Source organism: Stomoxys calcitrans, chromosome 5 (assembly GCF_963082655.1).
Source record: "Stomoxys calcitrans chromosome 5, idStoCalc2.1, whole genome shotgun sequence".
NCBI classification, from domain to species: domain Eukaryota; kingdom Metazoa; phylum Arthropoda; class Insecta; order Diptera; family Muscidae; genus Stomoxys; species Stomoxys calcitrans.
This window is the reverse complement of record NC_081556.1, coordinates 20667971-20677606: the sequence shown is the minus strand read 5'-3', so window position 1 is coordinate 20677606 and position 9636 is coordinate 20667971. Positions and strand designations below refer to the sequence as shown.

The window sequence follows — 9636 nt, the reverse complement described above, 5'->3', positions numbered from 1 at the left end:
TGTATTTTTTCGCTTAAATTTAAAGATTTATTCTAAAGCTTTTAATTGAAAGAATTTGCCTAATCAACAGACATGTTGTCTACCAATTATGCTTTTTGCAATAATATTGGAATAAACATATTTTGTAATTTGTGTGTGATGATTTTCATAAGAAATTTAAATTAATGTCATTTCGGTCTTTCATTTGGAAATGGTGTCATCAAGTCAAAACAATTTCAAATTCGCCACACACAAGTCATTGCACGACCAATGGACAACATTGTTTTCATATGATTCATATTTCTTAAAGAATAAGTAGCTCGTGACAATCTTATTACCTCTACTGTGCTAGAAGCATGACATTTCCGTTCGCAATAAACGTAATCTTATTGCTTGAAGATTACTAGAACCACAGCATCCTCGATAGTATAGTGGTTAGTATCCCCGCCTGTCACGCGGGAGACCGGGGTTCAATTCCCCGTCGGGGAGATATACATATGATTTTTTTATACCCTCCATCATATAAGTAGCTTTCATTTGTTTGTTTTTTTCTTTTAAAAAACCTTGAAAAATTGTTCAGAGACCCTTTAAAGTCTTTTTGTTTCTGTGATTATCACGACTTATTAAGTGAATAGCACCTATAGAGAATAAACCTTTTGATATGATTGGTCAGAACACATTTCTTATCCCGTTTGGTAGAAAATTGGCACAAAGCAAACCAATTTTGTATTTTTTTTTATACCCTCCACCATAGGATGGGGGTATACTAATTTCGTCATTCTGTTTGTAACTCCTCGAAATATTCGTCTAAGACCCCATAAAGTATATATAATCTTGATCGTCATGACATTTTAAGTCGATCTAGCCATGTCCGACCGTCCGTCCGTCTGTCTGTCGAAATCACGCTAACTTTCAAAGGAGTAAAGCTATCCGCTTGAAATTTTGCACAAAGACTTCTTATTAGTGTAGGTCAGTTGGAATTGTAAATGGGCCATATCGGTCCATGTTTTGATATAGCTGCCATATAAACCGATCTAGGATCTTGACTTCCTGAGCCGCTAGAGGACGCAATTCTCATCCAATTTGGCTGAAATTTGAGTATGGTTCAAATTGGTCCATAACCTGATATAGCTGTCATATAAACTGATCTGGGGTCTTGACTTCTTGGGCCTCTAGAGGGTGCAATTTATATCCGATTTGGCTGAAATTTTGCATGAGGTGTTATGTTATGACTTCCAAAAACTGTGCCAAATATGGCTCATATCGGTCTATAACCTGATATAGCTGTTATGATTTCCAACAACTGTGTTGAGTATGGTTGAAATCGGTCCATAACCTGATATAGCTGTCATATAAACCGATCTGGGGTCTTGACTTCTTGAGCCTTTAGATGGTGCAATTCCTATCCGATTTGGCTAACATTTTGGATGAGTTGTTATGTTATGACTTCCAAAAACTGTGCCAAATATGGGTCATATCGGTCTATAACCTGATATAGCTGCCATATAAACCGATCTGGGATTTTGACTTACTGAGCCTGAAGAAGGCCTAATTATTATCCGATTGGGCTGAAATTTTGTACAACGACTTCCATGACATCCAACATACGTGTCAAATATGGTCTTAATCGGTCTTTAGCCTGATACAGCTCCCCTATATACCGATCTCCCTATTTTACTTCTTGAGCCCCTAAAAGGTCCAATTCTTATTCGATTTGGCTGAAATTTTACACATATACTTCTACTGTGGTCTCCAACATTCAGTTCAATTAGCAAAGCAATTCTTTTCTTTTATCCTTTGTTTATCTAAAAAGAGATACCGTTAAAGAACTCGACAAATGCGATCCATGGTGGAGGGTATATAAGATTCGGCCCGGGCGAACTTAGCCGCTTTTACTTGTTTTTTTTTTTTCATTTGTCTAATTTGGGGTTTCAATTCAAATAACAGGTAAGAATGGACTAATATCGGACAAAGCCGTTATTTATATAGGCTACAAGTATTGGGTATGCAGGCTTAGTCATTCAAATTCAATTTTGCTTATATTTGATATGAAGAATTTCGATCAAAATCCGCACACATTTGTAGATATCATAGAGGAAATCGTTGTACACAATTTCGAGAAGATCACTTGATAAATGTATTGGTATAGGGAGATATACATTAGGGTGGTTTTATCTCAAAGGGGAAAAATTGATGATTTGGGGACTTCGGCGATCCATATCCCTCATACATCAAATTAAAGGACATTCTCTTTTTAAAAGTAAACAGCTGAGTAAAATTTTTTCTCGCGAAATGCACTATCTGTCAACGAGTTTTGGTTGTGTGTATGTATTGTATTATAGCTAAGAACCATAACACACACAAACAAAGAAAAATGGCCCGAACTAGTTACGTACACAAAATCAGAGTTGCACGTATCACTGATTTTGACAGAAAGTGTATTCAATATTTTGTTGCTGGGCAACTGTAACTACCTCTAAAGGAATATATCTTGTGTTCAATAACGAAGAACGTTGGCAGTACTGAATACGAAATTATGAAGCCAATGTCCGTAAAAACGTGCAAGGTAACCCTTGTTTTGGTAGTCATTCTGCCGTTTTATGCAATTAGGGTAGAGATCGCATTTAATATCCAATAATCACGAACATTTGCATATGTGACGGATAGACGGACAGACACACGGACATCGTCTAAGAATTTTAAGACGATCCGAAATACATACAGCGGTCAAAAAAAGTATTCATCATTAGCAAAATTGATAATAAATTCACTTATTTTGGGTAATTGAAGAAAATTTAAAGTAAACAAATAATGCAGTTTTATGCAATAGTTTATTTTTCGTAATATGTTTTAAAATAAATTTAAAAAATAAATTTAATTAGCGCAAAAAATGCAATTTTATATAATAACACCAAAAACAGAACAAAAAAAGTATTCATCATTGATGTGCTATCATCAAAGTCAAATTCAAATATTATTTGGGAATCCCCCTTTTCTGTTTTATTTAGTAAAGGAGGCTTTGCCCTTGACAGCAAATATTTAATTTCATTGAAAATATAGTTTTTGTCAAAATGGGTCGTAAGCAAAACGAGGTTTCTGATGAGGTAAAAGTTTTGATAATAAAACACCACAGGAATGGTTTAACTCAAAAAACTATCAGTGAAATATTAAATAGACCACGATCTACTATACAATCCATCATCAGAAAGTGGACAGAAACGAAAACTGTTGACAATAAACCAAGATCTGGTCGACCAAAAGCACTTTCAGTTGGAGATGTGCGTTGGCTAGTGCGGCAAGTTCAGAAAACTCCGAAGACAAATGCGACCATTCTTCGTAAAAACACTATGGAATATTTAGGGAAGGAAGTTACTACACAAACAATTCAAAATACACTCAAAAGGCATAGTTACAGAGGAAGAACTGCACGTAAGAAGCCCTTTATAAATAAAATAAACCGAGTGAAAAGGCTAAACTTCGCAAAAATGTATGTAAAACAGCCCGAATCATTTTGGAAACAGTCATTTTTGCAGACGAGAGCAAGTTTAATCTTTTTGGGTGCGATGGAAAGGTCATAGTGTACAGAAAACCAAATACAGAGCTTGAAGAACGAAACACAGTTGCTACTGTAAAACATGGTGGAGGTGGTTTAATGGTTTGGGGGTGTATGGCGGCTTCAGGAGCGGGAAATCTTGAAATTATTAATGGAGTAATGGATCATAAGTATTACATTGACATTTTAAAGAGGAATTTAAAAGATAGTGCTGTAAAACTTGGGCTTGGTAATAACTTTCAATATTATCAAGATAATGACCCCAAACATTCTGCTTTAAATACCAAGATGTGGATGCTGTATAACTGCCCCAAAGTCATTAAAACTCCTCCTCAAAGTCCCGACTTGAACCCAATTGAACATCTTTGGGAACATCTCGAACGCAAATTGAGAACGCGCAATTTTTCGAGCAAGAGTCAAATGCAACAGGTGATAATGGAGGAATGGACCAATATAGACCAAAATATAACCGCTAAATTAGTCCAATCGATGTCAAACCGTTTAAAAGAAGTTATAAGACGCGGTGGTCGAATAACAAAGTATTAATTTTTTTAAATTATGTTATTTATTTTTTTGTTTTTTTGCAATGATGAATACTTTTTTTGTTTAATTTTTTGTGTTCAGCTGTAAAATGGCCCTTTTTGTTCCAATAAATACTATTTTTTTCTTTAAAAACAATGAAATTGTGTACATATATATCACACAAGCACTACTGCATCATTAGTTTAATATGTTTTTATACCAATTGTCTTTTGTAGACTTCTTAAAAAAAAAACATTGAATGATGAATACTTTTTTTGACTTTGTAGGGTCGGAAATCTATATTTCGCTGTGTTGCAAACTAAATGAATATACCCCCTATCTTAACGTGGTGGGTATAAAAATACTTGATGCATCAAATTGTACTAAATCGGTCACAGGGGTACCATGGTACTCTTCGGGTGAAAAAAATACAGACTTTTCCATCCCTGGTATGCACTGATTTCCATTTTTTTGCTTAAAATAAATTTGACAAAAATACAAGTGCTGGAATTAGAAACAAGTGCTGTGTAAAAGAAGCAAATATTCTTTATTTTAGTAGCTGTTCACATTTGGCTTTACCTCATACGTAAAAAAAATGTGGTATGCAAAATGGTATTTTCGAGATATGTGTTCGGTCAAATGTCCACAGTTTTCATTCATCCCCACACACTTTTTTTTGCTGAAATAAGTAATTCTTGATTATCTTCTTCTTGACTATCCCAGTTTCCTCTCTGTCACCATCTCCCATTTCTTTATCATATTATCAATTGAAATGTATTGTATAAGGTCGGGACGGCGCGAACGCCATTCCCGGCTATCAAAAATTTCACGCACGAGTTATTCACATTAGGAATAATCGCAGGGGTCAACTCAATCCAAAGTGCAATGATTAAGTCTCGCCCTGGAGGAACCGCCTTCTTGATCACGGTTAACCTCTACGCCAGGTAAGTATGCTTTTCTCCGCACAAACCAGACCTTTCATACTCTAGCTATCCACAACTGTATGAGAATTCTTTTCAATGTCAGCTTTAGTTTGCAACACAAAATAAACGCTAAATAACAAATTGATATGGAAGCTGAACACAATACCTAAGAACCCAATAGCAACAGAAATGAAAAATATTGTATGCCTGAATGAGTTGCTATGGGGGGTGCTAAGCCAGCAAACAAACAACACACTTCAGTACTGAGTAGGGTGCTGTGAGAAACAAAGAGGATGAAAAAGAAGAAGTGTGGGTTTCTGCTTAGTCTTCCCAAAACCTTAAAAAAACTCGCGTTTAAGACACAATCTGTTCGATGAATTCCAATTGGATTCACATTGAGGGTTGCAACATTTTTGGGTTTTTATATCCACCGCCATAGCATGGGTCTAGTCATTCCGTTTTTAGCACCTCCTAATATTAGTCTAAGACCCCATAAAATATATATATATACTTGATCGTCTCGACGTTCTGCCCGTCCGTCCGTCGAAATCGAAATAGAGGTCGAACGCGTAAAGCTAGCCGCTTGAAATTTTGCACAGATATTTAGTATCGATGTAGATCGTTGGGGACTGCAAATGGGCCATATGGGTTCAGATTTAGATATAGCTGCCATATAAACCGATCTCCCGATTTGTCTTTTTGAGGTCCGGGAAGTCGCAATTTTTATACAATTCCGTTATAACTTCTAACAACTGTGCTAAGTACGTACTAAATCGGTCAAGAACTTCACACAGCTTCTGTATAAACCGACCTCTCGATTTGACTTCTTGAGCCCCTGGAAGCCGCATTATTTGTCCGATTTGGCTGATATTTTGCATGTAGTGTTCTGTATGACTTCTAACGACTGTGTAAAGTACGGTCTAAATCGGTCAAGAACTTGATATAGCTCCTATATAAACCGACCTCCGGATTTGACATCTAGAGCCCCTGGAAACAGCAATTTTTGTTCGATTTGGTTGGAATTTTGCTTCCAATAACTGTGCCAAGTATGGCCCAATCTGATATAGCTCCCGTATAGACCGACCTCCCGATTTGACTTCTTGAGCCCTTACAAGCCGCAATTTTTGTCCGATTTGGCTGAAATTTTTTATGTGGAGTTCCGTTATGACTTCCAACAACTGTGCCATGTACGCTTCGAATCGGTTCATAACCTGATAAAGCTCCCATATAAACCGATCTCCCGATTCGACTTCTTGAGCCCCTGGATGTCGCAATTTTTGTCCGATTTGGTTGAAATTTTGCTTCCAATAACTGTGCCAAGTATGGCCTAAATCGGTTCACAATCGATAAAGCTCCCATATAAACCGATCTCCCGATTTGACTTCTTGAGCCTGTGGAAGCCGCAATTTTTGTCCGATGTGGTTGAAATTTTTCATGCAGTGTTCTGTGAAGACTTCCAATAACTGTGCCAAGAATGGCCTAAACGTTTACAGTCTGATATAGCTCCCATATAGACCGATCTCCCGATTTGACTTCTTGAGCCCTTACAAGCCGCAATTTTTGTCCGATTTGGCTGAAATTTTTTATGTGGTGTTCCGTTATAACTTCCAACAACTGTGCCATGTACGCTTCGAATCGGTTCATAACCTGATAAAGCTCCCATATAAACCGATCTCCCGATTCGACTTCTTGAGCCCCTGGATGTCGCAATTTTTGTCCGATTTCGTTGAAATTTTGCATGTAGTGTTTTGTTAAGACTTCCAACTACTGTGCGAAGTTCGATCCAAATCGGTCTTTACCCTGATATAGCTACCACATAAACCCATCTCCCGATTTGACTTCTTGAGTCAAGTCGAGAAATCGGTGCAATCTTTGTCCGATTTGGCTTAAATTGTACATGCGATGTGTTATTACGACTTCCAAGCTATAGTCTATAAGCTGATATAGCTCCCGTCTAAACCGGTCTGCCTAGAAGCTTTAGTTTTTGCTGGTTTGACAGCAGTTTGGTAAGTAGGATAACCTTACAACTAAATTTATTTTGTATAAATTTTTAGCAGAATTAATGATGATGGGTTTCCCAGGTTAGGCCTGGCCGAACTTAGCACGCTTTTACTTGTTGTTTTAATTCGGGCATTGGTTCAAACATTTTTTTCGTATTTTGCTTTGTTTCTTTGCAGTTGGAATAAATGGAAAAACAAAATATCTTAAGCAATTCAAACATGTTGTGTCTTTAGCTTTTGTCACTGGTCATCCCGAATTTCGCTCCAATGACAACACTTCTCCTTTCTCCAGCAATAACGTTGAACAAACTAAACTACACATACTTGTAAACAAAACAACTAGGTTTTTGATTATACTTGTGATGAGATGAGTCATTTAGTGCCTTGCATATCAGTAACAAAGATGGTGAAAAAGAGTTGGTACCTGCTAATCTCCCCAACACGTAAACGCATTAAAACGTTCTCAAACACAATTGAGAGTTATCTTTCATTCTCTTTCCAGTTGTCCCCTCTCTGCTTCTATCTCTTAAGATTTAAGCAATTGAAATGTATTGTATAAGGTCGGGACGGCGCGAACGCCATTCCCGGCTATCAAAAATTTCACGCACGAGTTATTCACATTAGGAATAATCGCAGGGGTCAACTCAATCCAAAGTGCAATGACTAAGTCTCGCCCTGGAGGAACCGCCTTCTTGATCACGGTTAACCTCTACGCCAGGTAAGTATGCTTTTCTCCGCTCAAACCAGATCTTTCATACTCTAGCTATCCACAACCATATGAGAATTCTTTTCAATATCAGCTTTAGTTTGCAACACAAAATAAACGCTAAATAACAAATTTATATGGAAGCCAAACACAATACCAGTGAACCCAATAATAACAGCAATGGAATATATTGTATAGCTAAGTGAGTTGCTATGGGGGGTGCTAAGCCAACAAACAAACAACACATACCAGTGCTGAGTAGAGTAGTGTGCTAGGAGAAGGTTGATGGTTAGGTAGCGGGTTTTATTTTCAGCACCAGAATGACGTTGAACAAACAACAACAACAAAACAGATTGGTTTCTGCTTTAGTATTGTGTTGAGGGTTTATTTGGTGCCTTACTTATCAGCATTGGGAATTAAATGAATGACTAAGAGTGAAAATATGGTCATTCAATATGCGATCACATACAGTGGTGGAAAAAAATAATAGGGACAACGGTTACTTAGAATAATATTGCACATAAAGAGTAATAAAACATTATTACTTCTGTATTAGGCTGAACATGAATATTCGTAGACATGTTGGGCATTAAACAGTGAACTTAAATTTGATATTAAATCTCATATAATTCATGGATGCTCGTTATGATGATTTTTTAGGAAATTCGCCTGGAAAAAATTAAGAGACACTTATCAAATCATTGTACATATGTAAGTAGTTATGAATTGTCTTCTTTTTGTAACTTAGCATTCAAAAGGACAGAAAAACAAATGTTTACCACTCATTCATGTGTTTCATTGCAGTATAAATTTCGTAAATTAATCCATGTTTTCACTAGAGCCCAAATCCACTTGATTTGAGATAATCTCCAAACCCCGTTTCCACTTTGATTTATGCACCTTTTATTTGTCAACAGTGACGTTTTTGACAGCGTTTATACGCACCACCAAAGGATGGCGGTATATTCATTTTGTCATTCCGTTTGCAATACATCGAAATATCCATTTCCGACCCTATATAAAGTATATATTTTCTTGATCAGCGTAAAAATCTAAGACGATCTAGCCATGTCCATCAATCTGTCTGTGTAAATCACGCTTCATTCTTTAAAAATAGAGATATTGTTCAGTTAAGTTCGAAGTTAAGTTCGAAGATGGGCTATATCGAACGATATCTTTATATAGCCCCCATATAGACCGATTCGCCGATTTAGAGTCTTAGGCCCATAAAAGCCACATTTATTATCCGATTTTGCTGAAATTTGAAACAGTCGACATCCTTCTTCAATTTGGCCCCGATTGGTCCAGATTTGGATATAGCTGGCATATAGATCGATTTCCCGATTTAAAGTTTTAGACCCATAAAAGGCGCATTAACTGTCCGATTTAGCCGAAATTTGGGACAGTGAGTTGCGTTAGGCTCTTCGACATCCCTCTTTTATTTGCCCCAGATTTGGATATATGTAGTTGTCATATAGACCAATCTCTCGATTTAAGGTTTTGAGCCCATAAAAGGTTCATTTTTTGTTTGGTTTCGCCGAAATTTTATTGACAGTGAGTTACGTTATGCCCTTTGGCATACGTCTTCAATTTGGCCCAGATCGTTTCAAATTTGAATATAGCTGCCTTATAGACCGATCTCCCAATTTAAAGTCTTGGTCCCATAAAAGGCACATTTATATTCCAATATCGCTGAAATTTCGACATCCGTGTTGTATATGGTTCAGATCGGTCTATATTTGGATATGGCTACCAAAAAGACCAATATTTTGTTCTACAAAATTGAACAATCACTTATACTTATTGGACCACTCAGTATCCGTGTCAAATCTGGTCCATCGGACCATATTTCGATATAGCTGCTATTATTCACCGGATTATGGCGAAAGGTGGTTTACATATGTATATGCCAGAGGTGGTGAGTTTCCAAAGTTCGGCCCGGTCGAACTTGAC

The 9636-nt window shown here is 36.9% G+C and overlaps 3 non-coding genes across 3 annotated transcripts; 1 reads left to right on the top strand and 2 right to left on the bottom strand.

Moving 5' to 3' along the window:
• Positions 1–396: 396 nt before the first annotated feature.
• On the top strand, positions 397–468 carry Trnad-guc (transfer RNA aspartic acid (anticodon GUC)). The gene has a single exon. It is a non-coding gene; the product is annotated as a tRNA-Asp (tRNA).
• A 4372-nt stretch (positions 469–4840) lies between these two features.
• On the bottom strand, positions 4841–5006 carry LOC131998197 (U1 spliceosomal RNA). The gene has a single exon (XR_009398648.1). It is a non-coding gene; the product is annotated as a U1 spliceosomal RNA (small nuclear RNA).
• Positions 5007–7537: 2531 nt separating this feature from the next.
• Positions 7538–7703, bottom strand: LOC131998208 (U1 spliceosomal RNA). Its single transcript, XR_009398660.1, has one exon. It is a non-coding gene; the product is annotated as a U1 spliceosomal RNA (small nuclear RNA).
• Between the last annotated feature and the right edge of the window lie 1933 nt (positions 7704–9636).